This window comes from Petaurus breviceps, unplaced genomic scaffold (genome assembly GCF_028583685.1).
Source record: "Petaurus breviceps papuanus isolate PSGF00001 unplaced genomic scaffold, PetGlider_PUasm1.0 140, whole genome shotgun sequence".
NCBI lineage: Eukaryota > Metazoa > Chordata > Mammalia > Diprotodontia > Petauridae > Petaurus > Petaurus breviceps.
This window is the reverse complement of record NW_027185698.1, coordinates 4,093,296-4,108,065: the sequence shown is the minus strand read 5'-3', so window position 1 is coordinate 4,108,065 and position 14,770 is coordinate 4,093,296. Positions and strand designations below refer to the sequence as shown.

Here is a 14,770-nt window from a genome sequence, read left to right as displayed (position 1 = left end):
AACAACTTATACAACCACAACATGGTTAAAGGAAAACAGTGTTCAAAGACCCATAAATTCTAATCAATGCAATAACCACACATGACTCGGTAAAACTGATCTAAAAGCAGAATACCCATCTCTTGCAGAAGTCAAAGAAGAACTTTTTTTTTTTTTGAGGGGGGAAGGTGGAAGGGTATGTGGAGTTGGGAAGAGTGATGCAAGGGGAAAAAAGAATAGAATGAAAATGAAACATCTTTAAAATGCCCAGAAGAAAACAGAAGGCCATTTAGAAGAGGGCATAGGCAGCAAGAGAACATTAATGCTATCATGTTAAATTTAATATAAGTTTGGAGAAAAAAGTATATTAGAGTTTCAAACTTTCATACACAATTCCCTTTTTGTTCTTTGGATGTGACAATGTTCATTTTTGTCAAGTTCATAAAAAAGATGACTATTCTGTGAAAGAAGGACTTTATATATTCTCTTTCTGTTTCCTTATGGGACTGGGCTAGATGACCTCTGAGATTTTATGATTTCTTACTTCGACCTTCATTTTTATTCTCTTTGTGATAATTCCCTCCAAATTACTCCAACTCTCTTCTCCCATGCCCCAGGAAAATCTGTGACAACCTGCTTCCCAGATATCTCGGTGATATTATAAGAAAACCCAGTACCTAGACTCTAGACCTTTTCCAACCCCAGTCACATTCATGCAGCATTTTTCCATTTACAAAATGTTTTCACAACAACCTTAATGTCCTAGTTGGTGCAGATATCATTAACTTTCTAAGTCTGTTATTCTTCAACTATAAAATAAATGAGACCAATGCATAATCACTAGACTCAAATAATAGTATCAGGGTTTCAAACTCCAAGTCTAGTTATTATTCCAATATATCAACTAATCTCTCTTGTTTCAATTTCTTTCAAAATCTTGCTTTCAGCTAGGTAACAACTGATCATTTATAGGGTTAAAGATATTATGATCACTTATTGAAATACCATAAGTACATCATATGTACATTGCAAGGTGATAGTCAGTTAGGAAGATCGAAAAAAAAAAAAAGGTAACTAAGAAAGGATTCCTGACCCTCTGGGGAATCAAGTGATAAGATATGTACACAAATAACTATTTGTTCAAGACAGACTATGATAAATATATGAAGCTTTGTTTCTTAACATGCTCTGAATTACAGTAAGGAGGGATGACTTCTAGTTTGGCTTTTTTTGGGGGGGGCAAAATTCTGACAAAAAAAAGACTCGAAAGGTGGCAGGGCAGGAAATAAATTTTCAGACATTAGGCAATGGCATAGGCAAGACAAAAAAGAATGAGACAAACAGAGACGTTCAGTATATCAGTAAAAAAAAAATGCAGCCAGCACAGGTGCTTTTTAATAGTTTCCCCAAGAAAATCACTTCTTTTAAGCAATGCTGACAGAAGACAAGTAAAGTACCAGAAGAGGTCAGCAAAAGGTATCTGGAAGAGACAAGGGGCTTTTCATTGCCATTCGATCACACCAGGCCACCTATGCACAGGTAGGGGCAACCTGACTGGCTGGCTACATTCTGTAAATCCTATTTCCTCACTAACAGTATGTGCTATGGGGAATACTTTGGTGCCTAAACAAACAGTACTGTAATTGTATAAAATAACATTCTTAAAATTTGTTTCAAAATTAAAATTCATTCTGTGAACCTTTCTAAAGATATTTACTCATCCATCTTCTAGTAATCAGCATCTGCCCTGATACTTGCTCCAAAATTCAATATCATGCCATCTAAACTTTCTTAAACTTATTAGGCTCTGTCTGGTTTTCTCTTAACTTCAAATCATCTCTTCTTTCAACTTCCTAAAAGTATTAGACTACTTTTTATACGTTATAACTTTTAAGTCATTTCACCTTAATGATTTTATGTGAAATTCATGGCACTCCCTTGAGATAACTAGATATGTTCTTATTTCTGTCAGGGACATCACCATTCTTCCAGTCTCTCAGATGTGTAACTGATTCTTCACTCTGTCTCACCTCACATAACAATCAGTTGCCAAATCTCACCATTTCCATCTCCTCACTTCTCTCTGCACAATCCTCCTACTCTCTATTCCTATTTTTTTTTTTTTTGCTTTTTGGAAGGCAATTGGGGTTAAGTGACTTGCCCAAGGTCACATGGCTAGTTTTTTTGTGTGTTAAGTGTCTGAGGCCACATTTGAACTCAGGTCCTCCTGACTCCAGGGCCAGTGCTCTATTCACTGAGCCACCTAGCCGCCCCCCTACTCTCTATTTCTTAGTTCTGGACCTCTCCACTTCCTGCTCAAACTACTGGCCTCCCCACTGGTCTGCCTCAAGGCTCTCCCTTCTCCCATTCATACTCAACACAGAGGCCTGAGTGATTTTTCTAAAGTGTAAATCTGACCAGGTTATTCCCCTACTCAAGAAACATTCTCGAATTTTGAAGTTCTTTACAATTTGCCCTCAATCTATCTTTCCAGTCTCATTAAACATTACTCCCATTCCTGAACACTACTGTCAAGCCACATGGACCACCTCCTGATTCTTCACACATGGTACTCTAGGTTCCATTTTTGTGCCTTTATATTAGCTACCCCCACTATTTGAAATGCACTTTCTTCTCACTTACACCTCACAGAATTTCTTTTTTCAAGACCAAACACCACTTCCTATAATTCTTGTCCTAAACTCAACTTCCAAATACATTATATTTATTTTGTATTTATTCTTCATGCATTTTATCTGTATGTACTAATATATGCACACATTTTCTCCCCCCAATAAAATGTGAACTCCCACAGAACAAGAACTGTTTCATTCTGTCTTTATATACACAATGTCTATCAATGTCTGAAACATAGAAAACAATAAATGCTTGACAATTGACAAACCTGATCATCTAGAGATGCTGTTATGCTGAATATGCATCAATCCTCAGAACACTTCAGCCTGAAATACACATCATAATAGAAACAGATTTGCTTTACATGTATAATGATAATGGGAATTTGAAGATTTTTCTGCCCCTTAATAAGCCTAAGGGAATTTGAAGATCTTCCCTGCCCCCTAATAGGCTGAATGCAGTCACATGGAGCTTGCGGTGAGAGGCGTTTGCTGAAGGGTAGAGCAGAGCCCAAAGGAAGCTGGGAGTGAGAGCATCTAGAGCTGGTGGGAGGAGAGGCCTAATCAGAGGGAGACAGTTAAGCTTGTGTGTAAATGTTGGTGTTTACCACCTGCTGTGACAGCTAGCCTTGTGTTGGTTTATGGGACAGCTAAAGGATGGTGTGGCTCTCTGCTACATTGTGGTGCATTAACTTCTATGTTGCTATGATGGATTCAGTTTCCTGGTGTTGGGATTGGGTTTTCTGGTGTCTGAATAAATGTTTTGCTTCTATCTTCTATATGGAAAGTTTGTTATATTTTGTGATCGAGCACTATGCAGGCATATTTAGTGACCATTGGTGCAATGAATACTGCATTGGCACTACAACCTGAAGTTTGAAGACTTTAGCACTTTAAAAAAAAATGACTGTGGCTAGATTAAAAAGGGAATTTTAACTGGGTAAAAAACCTTCTATCAAATATTTCTGATAAGGTGCTGATATCCAAGATACACAGGGAATTAACAAAAATGCATAAGACCAGGAGTCATTCTCTAATGCATAAGTGGTAAAACAATTTTAAAAATTTTGTTAAGCATTTCCTATATGTCACATGCTGTTTTAAGTATTGAGAAAACAAAAACAATACAGTCCCTGATCTCAAAGAGCTCACATTCAAATTGAGTAAAGAAAGACTTATTTCAGCTGTAGGGTCCATGGAAAGTCCCAGTGGTCCTTAGAGTTTTAAAGGAAAGATCCAAAGCTTCCTGATTTGCAGAGAGAACTAAATGGTACTCAGGACACAGTGACAGATAAGAGCTACCGGTCCTCCATCTGACCAGAAGGAATGTAGTTGGCAACTCCCCTCATATCAAAGCAACATGAGAGGCCATATCTACTATGTATCCAAAGGCGTAAAGAGGCCCAAGGCCTGAAACCACTGGGAAGGAAAAATCATACAGGATTTCATCAGTCTTGCGTTGGGTAAGGGTGGTTGGGAAAAAGAGTACTGTACCAGGTTGGGTAGCTGTGCCTTCTTGTTAAAGTTATGAACAACTAGTTTTCAAAAGAAAACCTCTAAATTTTTAAAGATTGCACCAAATCTCTCATAAGAGAAACATAAACCAAAACAATTCTGAAGTTTCATCCCACATGCATAAAATTGGCAAAGATGATAAAACATAGAACTAGTCAGTGTTGGAGAGGTGGACAGGCTACAGCAAGACAGGTGTATTAATATGCTGTTGGTGAAGCTATGAATTAGTCCAACCTTTCTGGAAAGCAATTTAAAATTATGCTTAAAAATAGTGCCTAAAATGTCCACACCCTTTAACACTGTGATTTCATTACCAGATGTGTATCTCTAACAGGATGGATAATAAAAGTCCAATATATGTCAAAATATTTTAGCAGAAATTTTAATAGCAAAAAATTCCAAATTAATTACATGCCTGTCAATTGGGAAATAGTGAGATACAATGATGTACATAAGCACAATGGTATATTTCTGTTCCATAAGAAATTATGAAAATGAAGAAATCTGAGAATTGTGGGAAGACTGATATGAACTGACACAATAAAGTTAGCAGAACAAGGAAAAAATCCACAAGACAATAATGTGGATTATCAAACAATATCAAACAATAAAATGAAACTGGATGTCACATAATTTTAATGACAACTTTTTGCCCCTGAAAAGAGTTGAGAAAAGGCACTTCCTTTCCTTATTTGCTGAGGTGAAGAAATTATGGGTATAGAATATTATCTATACTTTCAATAATTGTTGATGTCGTAGCTGATTTTGCTAATTTTAAATGTTCATATTTAATTTTAAAAATTGTTAACATTTGTATGACAGAAGATGACTCACTAGGTAGAGGGACTAATCAGAAATGAACACCATATAAAAATAAAAAGCGGTAATAAAAAGGATTTAATTTTTTTTAAGAGTCAGGAAGAAATCAGTATCCAACTGGTAGCCAACACTCCATGACTGGTCCACTGCCTTCCTCTTCTCCGCCTGTAGAGAACTGGAACAAGACCAAGAAGGTATGTATAGGCTTAGACTTGCATCATTAAAGAGTATTTACACAGATGAAATTACAGATACCTGAAAGTATTGAGGTACCAAAGGACGTAGGGTGATTTTGGAACTCGTATTTCTGCCTCTACACTGTTCAATCAGCTTGGTTCTCTTGCCCACTGATCTGAAATGTCTTATCTGATCGTTAGACAAAAGTCTTGACCTTTGACAGTCAAAGATTGGTTTTTTTTTTTTTGCCTTTCTTTGTATTCCCAGTGCTTAGCCCAGTGACTTAAACAAATGCTAGCTAATTACCTGAATGATCCCTTCCAATGGTCCTACATGTCCCCCATGTCTTAGTACCAAATCTAACTTCAGTTATGAAATCTTTTCTGTACTATCACAGTCTTCACTGATCCATCTATTGTCCAATTTCCGATGCTGTCTGGAGTCACAAATCAATTTGTACTTTATGTCTTGTTTAGTTCTATAACTGATTTTTGTTTACTTTCTATTTCTAATTGGTCCATAACTGCCTATTAGCAGTAACTATAATGTCCTTTTTTATTCCCAAAGTACCTTGCATTATGGTAAGTATATAGTATGTGCTAAAAGAAAAAAAATTAATATTTTTAATCAGAGTTGTATAACCAGAAAGACTAGCAAGAGATAGGACTTTGACCATGCCACCCAGGAACAGGAGAATGTACTTTCAGGCATATTAGATAACTGAAATACAAAAATATATTCTGGACACAAGATTTTGCTGTATGGTCCAAGAGGAAAGGATACTTTTAAGAAAAAAAGGTCAAATTTTAGTGAGTTTTATTGTGCAGTGGCCACTGAATAAGGTAATTTAGTTTTTTTGAAATCTTACTTTTCAGAATTTAAAATTTTTTATCTACCTCTTCTTCATTCAGTGAAAGCCAAAGTTGTAACTTTGCTTTCACTCATTCTGAAAAGTCTTTATTAAAAGCAGATAATATTTCAGTTCAGATACTATCTCAACAATCAAGTGCCCGATCATATCATCAGCTTTAATAAGCCTTCCATCTTTTTCATGATCCTTGCCAAAGCAGTCCATCTGGTTTTTGAGCAAATTGGCTAGGGTTAGAAAATGTATTTTAAACTCTGGATTGGAAGATCTTTGAAGTAAGGGCTTTAATCATTTGGTAATTAGAAGAGTTCAACTTTTTCAGTCCCCGTGAAAGCAGGAATGGTAGACATATAAAGAGTAGTGAGTGGGTCAGTTCCTGGGTTGAATGAGGTTGAGAAGTCACATACATATACTAGTTGGGGTTGTTGAGGACACAGTAGCACACAAACCTGACTTCTAGCTTCATCCACGTGTATAGTGCTAATGTATGTCACTGGACTACAATCGTGAAACTGCTACATTTCAATCTAAGTGTGACCAGGACATAAACTTTAACATCCAGTCAGGTCAACTTGAGAAGTACAGAGATACTTATTTAAGAATGTTCCAGGACCCGAAATCCTCCATTCCACTGAATTTGGGGACCAAGATTTGGGTCTGTGTAGGACCAAGTTAGTTTCAAAACACTCTTTACTTTTCTATTGATAAATAGTAACTTTGACTTCAATACTAATTTTGTGATTAGGTCCTTTCAGATTGGTTCACCTGCTATGATGATTTCTATGATTTGATATGATGACAATAATGTCAAAAATCTGCAAACTTAAAAGTCCATTTATATGTTCAAGATTGGGTAAAAAAAAAATGGTTAGGATTTGGTCCAGATGATCACTGAGGTCACTTTGGTCTCTTGAAAATTCTAGGGCTCCACTGCAAATATTGTCAAACTCAGTTGATATGGCAGCTTTGTTGATTTTCTTTTTCCTCTTTCTCTTTTATTCTTTGTTATGGGGGATGACTCTCTGTGAAGAAATTTCTATCTAGAGAAATAGAGTGATATAAAAGTAAGATATCCATTTTTATATCTATGGCAACAAATCTATGATTTACTGCCCATCTAACTGCACAGAAAATGGAGATGAATGGATAGATATTAGAATAAAGTACGCATTTTAAGAGCTGAAAGAGACTTCTGCAGACAACTAGTACAACATCCAAACTCTACTTGAGGACTTCCTTCCAAATGGGGGAATCCATGAAGCTTACCATTCTACTTTTGGATAGCATTGAGGAAGCTTTTCCTGACTTCCACTTAGACCAGAGATGGGGAAACTTCAGCCTTGAGGCCACATGTGGCCCTCTAGGTCCTCAAGTACAGCCCTTTGAGGGAATCCAAACTTCACAGAACAAATCCCCTTAATAAAAAAGTGTTTGTTCTGTAAAATTTGGACTCAGTCAAAAAGCCACACCCGAGGACCTAGAAGGCAATATGTGGCTTTGAGGCCCCAGGTTCCCCTCCCCTGACTTTGATTCTTGATTCTGTCCTCTTGGACAAGCAAAATCTCTCATCTATCTGACAGCCCTTCAAATACCTGAACACACCAAAGCTATCATAAAAAAACCCCACTTCCTTCAACTGATCTTTATATGGCATGAACTTAACCACCTTCCTCCTGGTTGATAGATTCAATAAGGAAGTATCAATACTATCCAAAACTGTGACACTCAGGACTAAACACAATATTCCAAATGTCATCTAACCAGCATGCAGAGTACAGAGAGAATAATATATCTGTTAGCACGTAAGCTTCATGAGGACAGGAACTATTTTTGCTTATTCTTTGTAAACTTAAAGCTTAACACAGTACCTGACATATATATAGCAAATGTTTAATAAATGCTTATTGGCTGATTGACTGATTATTCCAAGAAGTCATTCTCTCAATACAGCCCAGGACTGCATTCACTTATGCTGGGAAAGGAGGAAAAGGAAGAGGGCTGTCATAGCACACTATTGACTAATACTGCCTTTGGAATTCACTCAAGTCCATGGATCTTCCTGCCTTTACTTCCCCCATTTGGTTCTCTGGAAGGTTTTTTTTGTTGTTGTTATTGTTGCTTGTTTGTTTTTTTAAATCCCCGGGGTAGAATATATGGATGGCACAGTAGAAAAAACTTTAGATTTGCAGTCAAAGGGCTCTCTCAGGAACTACCTGGATGACCTCAAGCAAGCACTTCACTGTTCAGAATTCTCATCTGTAAAATAAAAGCACCAAATGTGAGGACCTCTAAAATACCTCTAACATTACATCTCTGATTCCATGACTAGACAGATAGATAGAGGACTACATACATATATATATATATATATATATATATATATATACATACACACGTGTGTGTGTATTTATTTGTATGTATGCTGATGTTTGTGGTACTGTCCCCCTCCAGCAAAACCTTAAGACTTTTTTGATGAAGGAAAAAAGACCTATGCACATGACTGAAATATAAGACAGTGTAAAATAAGTATCATAAGCAATATAAGCAGAGTATTCTAAAAATACAGAGATCATTTCTGCCTATGGTTGATCATGAGAAGAAGAAAACAGCACTTTGCCTTGTTCTTTAAGACTGTGTACAGGATTTTCAAAGGTAGAGAATGGAGTGGGGAAGGAAAAAGGGCATCAGCAGAAACTCAGAAAAGCATAAAGAGTTTTTATAGGGTAATAAAGTATGCCAGTTTGGTTAGAGTATGGAACGGTATAGAAAGGAAAAGATAAGACTAAAAATGTGGAAACTTTGAATACCAAGCTAAGTACTAAGGACTCGGGTAATCAGAGGGAGTCACTTAAAGTTTCTATGTAAAGAAACAACACCCATAGCTGTGCATCTGGAAGATCAGTTGGGCGACCATGCCTACAGAGAACGGACCTTTGAGGGGCTGGAGGCAAGGAGACCAGTTAAGAGACCACCAAAAGTCATTGCTGCCAAGAACTGGATTAAATAAGATGTTTGTGGGTGAGAGGCAAACCAAGATACTGTCTTTGCCCAGATTAAATATGCCATATTGGTCTATTGCTACTAAAACTCAGCATACTTGTTATCATCAATAAAAACAAAATTATTCCAGAAAGGCCTCTGTAAAACCCCAACATGGTATAGAGGTGACTATAGGTTCTCCAAAATTATGTCCTCCATTCACACCACAATCACCCTAGATGACAACCCTCTGCCATACTACTGCCAGACTACTGCCATAGCCTCCTAATAGGTTTCTAGTGTCCTCTAACCCCTAATCCACCCTCCAAACAGTTGCAAATTGACATTCCCAAAGCTTCTGCAGGTCAGACCACATTGTCTCCCTGTTCAACAAGCTTCAGATCTTCCTTTATAGTAAGACCTCTTCTTTTTGGCACTGAAAGACCTTTGAAGAATGAAGAATCTTGCTCCAGCCTCATTTCATAGGCTGATTATACATCCCTCACACTCATGCACTGTATTCTCCAGCTAGGAGAGTCTTCCTGTTTGTGCTTCTCCATGCAAGACTCCCCATCTCTCCCAAATTTCCTATCTTGACATAGGCTTTCTCCAAATACCTGGAAAGTTCTCTTTTGTCATGTCTGCCTCTTGTACTTGAAGGTTTAGTTCAAGTACACCTCCACCTTCAAGAGCCCTGATTCCCCTAATTGTTACTGCCATCCCACTCCATACCACCCCCCCCGAAAAAAAAATCCACTGCATGCTTTATATATATATGAATATTTTATATATATGAATTATATGTAGACTCCTTGGGGACAAAGCTACTTTTGGACATGTACCTCCTGAACCAAGCATCATGCCTGCACATGGTAGGCACTTCATCAGCAGACTCCAAGCTCCAGCAGCTCCTCCTAAGGGGTGGGAGGGTCATAACTTCACTGAGCATCATTTTCCTCTTCTGTAAAATGACATTAGTAACATTTGCAATCCCTACTTCACGGGCTTGGCTGCAAGCAAAATCCTCTGCAAAACTTACAAAGTAAAACCGTGAATTTCTACTATTCTGTACATTCACACCACCGTGTAAGGAAACATTATTTGATGCTTTTGACCTACTGACAAGTTCATTTAGTTTGCAGTTACTTTCAAAGACGCAAATGGATCCGTGCTCTCACTGATTCAGAAGTTCCCTCCAATGAGGTAGGTCACAAGTCATCCATGCCTGCCCATCCTGTGATGCTCATCTATCTTTTCCAAAAGTCTGCTCCAGAGGCTGCACCCAATGTGCTGGAGATCTTCCTTGCTTTCTCCCTACATCAGGAGAGTAGCAATGGAGCACTTGGGCTATGTACAAGTCATCTCTGGCTCTTGCCACATCTTTTCCTGTCACACAATTCCATGATGATATACCCAGTAGAGGTTACCTAGGACTTATCCCTCTGCCTCCAACATTCCATACTCCTCTGCCTGAAAACTTTTGTTCATGTTTTTCTCTTGGCCTAGAAAGTCCTCCCTACCCGCTCCATGACTGACATCTCCTACTCATTCTTTAAAACCCAAACTAAATTCCACCTCCCTCATGCATATCAAATTCCCCCATTCTCCCTTCAAAATGCATATAACTTTATTTAACAATCCTGAGAATATTCAGCATGAATTATCTTGTATCCTAGGTTATGTGCACTGCCCTTTTTTTTCCCTACTTCACTTTTAAATTTCATGAGAGCAAGGATTCAATTTTATCTAAACTAAATCTTCCTCGGCATCCTGAATTGGAATCCAGATATAGTGGACGTCTTGCATATACCTATTTCTGTAAGGGCTGTCTCTCTCCTGTTAAAATGTAAGCACCTTGAGGGCAGGAATGGTTTCTTGACTTTTTCTCTGTATCCCATATAATAAGTTTTCAATAAATACTTATTGCTTTATTGATGTCCACAGAAATTACCACATCCATAGATCTGGATCTAATCACTGAACCATCCCTTCTGTGAAACATTGAGTGACTGAGCATATTCTATACAAACCATAAGCTTCCTAATGTAGTCTGTTCAAAGGGCACTAAATTTTGTGTCATCTTTGTTTTTAAGATTCATGTCAATTAGAAGCAATTTACTGCACTGAAGTTCAAGTATTTTTTTTGTTGTTCAAGTTCAAAATCTCTATTACTTTCTAGTAATGGGCCTGATGGCCAACAGTATTGACTGGTACAAGTAACACCCCCAAGTGCCTTCACCCTCTTCCAACTTAATCAGCATTGTCAATCTGGCTTTTATGAATCAACTTATATTCATTTTTCTCACAGAAGTATCAGTAATAATGTGAGGGTTTTTTTTTCCATTTACAAGTACTTGGCCTCTTTAAATTTCATCTTTTGCATCAATCTGCATGCTATATATATGCATATATACACACATATGTGTATGTGAACTTTTTTGGGTATTTAAATTTCTAAAAATTGTTTATCTCCCCATATTGCTTCACTGTTAATGCTTTGGACTAAAATATTACTAAACTACAAACACACACCTCTCTCAGGATGGACTTCAAAGAGAAATGAGATTCTGATCTACTCAATGAGCTTAGATAATCACTTATATTGTGTACTGGGAGAAATCTGTTGCTAAACATTGACAATTAAAGGCAACAGAAAGAGTCAAGGAATTCACTTAAGACCCAAACTCAATTTCTTCTTGTGAATACATAAACCAAGTTCTAATTACTCTCTGATTGCCATCAAGGATTAGAAGGCTTGGGGGTGGAAGGGGAGATGAGGAAAGGAATAACATAATGGTTTCAGTATCATTTTAATTAGTGAGATAAGGAAATAGGATGCTTTCTCCACAAATGCAGATTTAATCTGGATAAATATGAAAAAAAAACTGAAATGATGCACAGAAAAACTTCAAATTTCCCTTGGCAAGAACAGAAAAGGTACATCATCTCACTTCAAGCTCTAATGGACAAGCCTGAGTTTCATATTATTATTAAGAAGTTATTAAGTATTAAAATTCAAGATTTGGCCATCTTAGTACTAACCAGAAGGAAATTCTACAATCGCCCTATAAAACTATCAAGGGAAGAAATGCCTAATAGTTATAAGAGGGTGGTTCAAGCAATACATATCATTTTAAACTTGTCTCTTTTAATAGCATCCTTGATCAAGATTACTCAAAGAGTTTCAAAAATGGTGCTTACTAGTTGGCACTGTATGGAAAGGTTATCACTGCTTCAAACTTACTCCTATTTATAAACAAAATATTTCATTATAATGTCCCATTGAGCAAGGGCCATATACAGGAAATTGTATATTAATGAAACCCCAGAAAAAGTTATCGGGTACATAAGAATAATACCACCTCAAAAGTAACTGGGAGTGAAGAGGGCGTGGGAAGGGAACAGTCTCCCAGCTTCAAGTCATAGATCAGGGCCTTGTTCAAGTACTTCTCGAAGTGCCTGTCACATAAGAAGAGCTAAATGTTTATTGACTGTTGACAGACTAATGGAAGTCTAGAGCTCATGGTACTGTTTTCTTCGGGTTCAAAACTTCATTTACAGTGGCTCAAAAATAATTTTTCAAATACCTGTTAAATTCTTAGTATAGACATTAATAGTCATTAATGGAGAAAAAATCATTGGATTATTTAACTACCATCAGCACAACCATTCAATGTTGGCCAACTCATATTAAATCTGACAAGTCTGGAGGAAGTAGAAAAATACAAACATGTATACACACCCACATAAATAAGTTTTAAAGTGTCATTCAATTTACCCCCTAGCTATGTTTTAGTTTAAATAAATCCTTGTTGAGTACCACAAGCCAAGGCTTTAACACTTCAAATTTAAGATCCATGTTAAATTGTTTATAAGTGTATTCAGTGTTTAAGGAAAGAACTGGAAATATCTGCTGCCACACTAGTAGATTTTTATCCTACTTTCACGACCCACTTTTTAAACATTATGAAATAGCCTATTTTCTTATCCAGTCATTGCCCCAAAAGTGTTTCTCTGGTGAGTTCATGAAGGTCAAGTAAATACTTATTGGGATTCTCTTTTTATTTTAAACAAAATTAAAATTAACTTCCTTTTAGAAAAAAGCAGGACCTCAAGCTTCCAAGTACTCCTGGGCACTGTTCAATAAGCCAGTGTGGGCATAAAGTGCTTAAGTGGGAGACAAAAAATCAATTCTGACCTTGTAAGTACAGTACTATAATTAGGAATAATAATAGCATCAAATGTAAAGTACACTATTAAAATGGCTTATTTTTAAATACAAATCCATTTCTTTCTCTCAAGTCCAGGACAACAGGAATCTCAACAACTGACTTCAAGGGCAATCCAGTGAGTTAGGCTGCAACATCCAAGGGAAGCTGTAACAACTTCAGGATTACCTTACACAACACCTGGGAAGTTCATCGTTTTCTTACAATTTCCTCCTAATCAAAGGCCTTAGACTTTACTATATAATAAAATAGAACTTATAACCCAAAGCCAAAAAAAAAAAAACTCCACAGAAAAATATTTAAATGCCCATAAAGAAAAAGAAATTAAACATCCTGGGTGAAAATTAAGTCTGACATTACCAGAAGATGAACAACTGTACTCCCAAGTCTTCAGTGGCGAGGGACTGCCCTGCCCGAAATCTGTAAAACATACTCTATCGCCGTACGTAAAATTACTTTCATGCAAGTGAAGGTCAAACTACTGTAATTAAAGATAATTAACTGGGCCTTTAGGTGCAGTGTAACCTAACAAGCCGGGAGCTGTCGGGCACAGGGGCAAAGCAAACTGAAGGGATTATTTGCACGCCGTAAATAACTACTTCATTCCTGCAGCTCAATAGGCTCAGACCCTCTGGAAGACGAGTGGGATTTTTTTTCTTCAATAACAGGCTTGTTGTGATGGTTTGTCCGTCTCCACAAATCCCAGAAGCAGAGGGAGTGAGTTCCTAGCCCTCTATCAGTTTCTGCTTCTTTTTTCCTTTAAGACGCCCACGCCAAGAAGCAAAATTAAGGGGGCAGGGACCCATGCCAAGCACATTTCGCTCTAGAAAATTACTAAGGAAAAGTTTTTTGGGTTACTCTTTTTCAAATCCCCAGACCACCTTAGAGCAAGAAACGCGGCCCGGGATCTCCAAGCACTTACTCAGGACTGGACTGAACGCAGCGGCAGCAAGACGGGCACCGACGTCTCCGCGGCCGACGGTGCTCCGATCTCCCGGGCGGCCCTTTGCTCGCTTTCTCTCTGCCTCCTCTTCTTCCTCCTCGCTGGCTTCTCTCGCCTTCCTGTGGCGGGCGGGCGCGTGCTGCGCTGTCAGAGCCCGGACGGGGGCCGGGGCTGCGCGCACCTGAACACCCGGCAGCACCTGGGAGAGGTAGCAGGCAGGACAGCGAGCAAGCGAGCTATCGGGCTGGCGGGCGGCGGCGCAGGCGGCGCAACCCCGGAAGAGCCGCGCCCCCTGCGCCCAGCTCCCATGCCCAGGTGTCTCCTCCTCCTCCCGCTGCCTCCTCCTCCTGCCACCCTCCGCAGCCTCGGCTGAGGCTTCACCCAGCCGAGCGCCGCGGGGGAGGGAAGCTCCGGAGCCGGGAAAGCCGAGCGCGTCGGCGGAGGCGCTGTTGGAGCCCCGGCTCACCCGCGGGGGCGGCCGGGCCGGCAGTCCCTGCTCTACAGCATACTTGAGCAGCTGACTCAATGCCCGCTCCACTTTTCAGGGCCCCGCTTGCCCCTTTCACTCCTCACCTCAGCCGCCCCCCCCCCCCCCCCCCCCCCCCCCCCCCCCCCCCACCCCCCC

General features: G+C 38.9%; 1 protein-coding gene across 5 annotated transcripts in view; it reads right to left on the bottom strand.

Moving 5' to 3' along the window:
* The window catches only part of ARAP2 (ArfGAP with RhoGAP domain, ankyrin repeat and PH domain 2), a 251,214-nt gene extending 236,953 nt beyond the window's left edge, over positions 1-14,261 (bottom strand). For all 5 annotated transcript variants that reach the window (XM_069068703.1, XM_069068712.1, XM_069068731.1 and 2 more), the window contains exon 1: positions 14,125-14,261. The gene's annotated coding sequence lies outside the window, so the exon portion shown is untranslated. The remainder of the gene's footprint in view (positions 1-14,124) is intronic.
* Positions 14,262-14,770: the final 509 nt, after the last annotated feature.